Genomic DNA, 4,798 nt, shown 5'->3' on the forward strand with positions numbered 1-4,798 from the left:
TCCTGGTCCTGGTTCTTGTCCTGGTCCTGGTTCTGGTCCTGGTCCTGATCCTGGTCCTGGTTCTTGTCCTGGTCCTGGTTCTGGTCCCGACCCGTGCTGCTGGTGCTGTGGATGCTCCGGCTGCAGCAGCAGCAGCTCATATTTATCCTCCATCATCGCAGCTCGTTCTCCGGAAGCCGCCGCCATTTTCTCAGAAGCTTTGACATCAGAGTTTTTCCCATGATGGATGCAGGAATCCACACCTTCCCACTTTGTCAGGTTCCACAGAATCACTTTCCTGACTCACTCTGGGACCAGCGTGTCAGCAGGAGCACGAGGAGCAGAACCAACATCTGCAATCAACCATGTTTACCGTCAGAACATCAACTTTGACCTCGTTCACCACAGAAACGACATGCTGCCAAGAATCACTGTGGGAAAAATGTTGATGAAAACGTCTCAGTCCATAGTCAGATTATTTCACTGGGAAAATGTTTTGTTATAAATTTATTTATCTGTACATTTTTATCCACAGGTGAACTCAGAATGTTGCACCAGAAACTAAACTACAGCACTTGTTTTTACATTTAGTGTTTTTAAATTTACTGTTTTTACATTTAGTGTTTTTACAGTTTGTGTTTTTACATTTAGTGTTTTTACAGTTTGTGTTTTTAAATTTTGTGTTTCTACAGTTTGTGTTTACATTTAGTGTTTTTACAATTTGTTTTTACAGTTTGTGTTGACATTTAGTGTTGTTACATTAAATGTTTTACCTTTTTACATTTAGTGTATGTACATTTAGTGTTTTTAAATGTAGTGTTTTTACATTTACTTTTTTACATTGGGTGTTTTTACATTGCATGTATTTACATTTAGTGTTTTTACAGTTTGTTTTTACATTTAGTGTTGTTACATTACATGTTTTTACAGTTTGTGTTTTTTCCTTTTTTACATTTAGTGTTTTTACATTTAATGTTTTTACAGTTTGTTTTTACAGTTTGTATTTACAGTTTGTGTTTACATTTAGTGTTTTTACAGTTTGTTTTTACAATTAGTGTTTTTACAGTTTGTTTTTACATATAGTGTTTTTACCGTTTGTGTTTTTACATTTACTTTTTTACATTGAGTGTTTTTACATTTAGTGTTTTTACAGTTTGGGTTTTACAGTTTGTGTTTTTACTTTTTTACATTTAGCGTATTTACATTTAGTGTTTTTACATTAAATGTTTTCACAGTTTGTGTTTTTACATTTACTGTTTTTAAATTGAGTGTTTTTACAGTTCGTTTTTACATTTAATGTTTTTACACTTTGTGTTTTTACATTTAGTGTTTTCACAGTTTGTGTTTTTACATTACCTGTTTTTACAGTTTGTGTTTTTACAGTTTGCTTTTACATGGATTGTTTTTACGATTTGCGTTTTTACAGTTGGTTTTTACAGTTTGTTTTTACATTTAGTATTTTTACAATTAGTGTTTTTACATTTAATGTTTTCACAGTTTGTGTTTTCACATTTAGTGTTTTTACATTTTATGTTTTTACATTTAATTTTTTCACAGTTTGTGTTTTTACATTACATGTTTTTACAGTTTGTTTTTACATTTAGTGTTTTTACATTTAGTATTTTTACAATTAGTGTTTTTACATTTAATGTTTTCACAGTTTGTGTTTTTACATTACATGTTTTTACAGTTTGCTTTCACATTGATTGTTTTTACGATTTGCGTTTTTACAGTTTGTTTTTACATTTAGTGTTTTTACATTTACTTTTTTACATTGAGTGTTTGTACAGTTAGTATTTTAACATTTAGTGTTTTTGCAGTGTTTATGTTTTACATCCTTAGATAAAAGACTACAGGACTTTAGGGTCGGGGTGTGTTGGCTGCATGCTGACCTTTGACCTGCAGCTTGAGGGATTTTGAATCTAAAATAAATTTAAATGTTTCTGCTCTAATTTGATGGAGAATGATTCAGGGTTTCCTGCGTCTCGGTCCGGTTCTGCTGAACTCTGACTCATTCGTCAGTCGGCTCTTCCTGCCTCCTCTTATTGATCCGGACCTCTAGAACCCGGCCGGCCTGCAGCCAATCAGAACAGTTTCAATTTTCCAGCAGAGGTGTCGGCTGCTGCGACGTAGCGGTGATGAAACGCTGCATCATCCCTGTGGGTTTCCCTGCTCATGTTCCCAGAAAGGCAGGGAGCGTCGTAAACGCTGCATGTGTCGAAGCCTGTCCTGCTGGAGGCGCCGGCTGCAGGACAAGACGAGTCCTGCTGCAGCTGCAGGATCCACAAAACAACCACACAGAGCAGCAATCATCCACCAGAAAGTCAGTCAACTATAAATTAACAATCTAAAGTTTTAGCTGCCAAAACATCTGCAGTCAGAATCCAGATCAGAACAAAACAAACAGTTTTATTTCTCTTTACAGTAAATCTTTATTGTCTTCACATCAGATGCAGACGATGTTCTGTGGAAAGTTGCATCTGTATGGATGGTTGGTTGATGCTCCGTTAGAAACATAGAAAGTCACTGGTGTGCAAAAGTATCTGACACATCTGCTGCCTTTACAAACATAATAATGCAGATGGAGAATTTTTTATCCATCTGCACATATCTCCATCAGATATTTAAACATTTTCAGGTTTTTAAGTATCTGAACATTTAAAAATCACAAAAAAATGCGTCCAAATACAAAAACATCAACCTGTAACAGAGATATTGTGGAAAGAGAATGAGAGGAAACTTTGCATCATCAACTTTTTGCTCTTTTTGAGACATTAAAGATTTAATTTAAATATTTGTAAAGCAACAGGGAGCAGAAGTGAAAGGATTGGTTTGTTCCTGGTATCAAACTAGAACAGATCCAACAAACATTCGTGTCCTTGCTAACTAGCTTAGCATGACATGTTTGGTAAGTCCAAAGTCTTGTTTTCCACAGCAGTGGAGCTCAAAGTGGGTCCTGGAGGCTCCTGCATGTTTTAGTCTCCCTGGTTTAACACCTGGATCCAGTGATGCTCATTAGAGGCTGAAGAGGAACATTGACAAGCTGAGGATGTTGTTTCTTCCAGCAGGGAGAGAATAAGGCATGCAGGACGCCTCCAGGACCCACTTTGGGCTCCGCTGCTGCACAACATTACCAAACCACTAGAGCAGGAGCATCAAACTCCAGTCCTCTGCTGACCTGCAGGTTTTAGATGAGCCACAGGTACAAACGGCTTCATTCCCTCCTCCTGGTGTGGATCGGGTCTCCAGAGTCCTGCTAACGACCCGATTATTCTGGTCAGGTGCTGCAGCAGAGGCTCATCTAAAAGCTGCAGGGCAGCAGGACTGGAGTCTAGACCGGTGTTTCCCACCCCGGGTCCTCAAGGCTCACTGACCTGCATGTTTTAGATGTCCCCTGCTTCAACACACCCCATTCAGGTGACTGCAATTCAGCAAAACCCTGTAAATCAGCCATCGATTGAAATCATGTGTGTTGAAGCAGAGGAACATCTAAAACATGCAGGTCAGTGAGCCTTGAGGACCCGGGGTGGGAAACACTGATCTAGGTTCTCCTGATTCTTGAACTCTGGTATCAGTTTCAGTTTTTTACCCTCTGTTGCCTTAATGGCATCAGTTCCAGTTCCAGTTGTCTCTCCTAATTCATTTTGGGTCTTCAGCCTCCCCTCAGTCGATGACGCCAGATCTTCAGCCGGTCTTGAAACAACAGTTGCTGCCCAACTTCATTTCCATCTCCAGCAATAATTAAATGACTGATTCCCATCTGGTTTCCGCCACAGAACCGAATCAGCACTTCTGAAAGTGACAGTGACCTCCTCCTGGCTGCTGACTCTGGTTTCATTCAGTTTCTCATAACATCCTGCTTGACATCATCAAATCCTGTCTTGGTATTTTAATTCAGCTGGTTTCAGTCGTTCCTCTCGGTCTGCTCCCGTTACCTCAGGTGTTCCTCAGGGCTCTGTCCTGCTCATTATTTACTTTCTCCCCCTTGGTTACACTTTCCACAAACATAATATTCAGTTTCACTGCTATGTGGATGATTCCCATCACCTCCCAACCAAACCTGAGTCTGTGCTTCTACTTTCATCCCTCACTGATTGTCTTCCTGAAATAAAACCCAGGTTCACTCTTAACTTTCTTAAATTAAATTGCAATAAAACTTAATTTGTATTAATTGGTACTTAATCAATACTAAGTAAAGTTGAAAGCTCCTAAGGTGAGCTTGAGTGTCAAGAAAGGCGCCTACAAATAAAATGTATTATTATTATAAATCTTTGTCAATATTCTGCTAATGTTGCAAAAAAACATTTAAATACTGCTGTGTTTCTATTACATAAAAATGAAAAGAAAATCAGGCCTGAATAAACTTTTTCACGCCAGAAGTCATTAAAACATGAGACGTTTTCATAAATCAGCCGCGGCGCATCATCATCATCTGTCAGCCAATCAGAGGAGGCGTCTGATTCAGGATGGAGGCTCCGAATGCGGCGTTTTGGGGAAACTACAGTCGGCCATTTTACAGAAGAGCCGGACTGAACACCGAACTGTGCGCTGCGTTTTATGACCGGCAAACCAGGTGCGCTGTTAGAGAAACCCATCATCCTCCTAGACTTCCTGTGTCTTCGTGGTTCTCACCTGCGGAAACATCCGGCTGACGATCACATGACTCGGGTGACGTGAAAAAAATGTTTATGTCTGGCTGAAAAACAGAGTTTTTTTTAAATTGGCCTGTTTCCATTAAGCAAATCTTTATTTGAAGGGGGGTGAATAAGACTGTCATAACACCTGTTATAAACATGTCATAACACCTGTCATAAACATG

The sequence above is a fragment of the Poecilia reticulata genome, linkage group LG16, assembly GCF_000633615.1.
Source record: "Poecilia reticulata strain Guanapo linkage group LG16, Guppy_female_1.0+MT, whole genome shotgun sequence".
Lineage (NCBI taxonomy): Eukaryota > Metazoa > Chordata > Actinopteri > Cyprinodontiformes > Poeciliidae > Poecilia > Poecilia reticulata.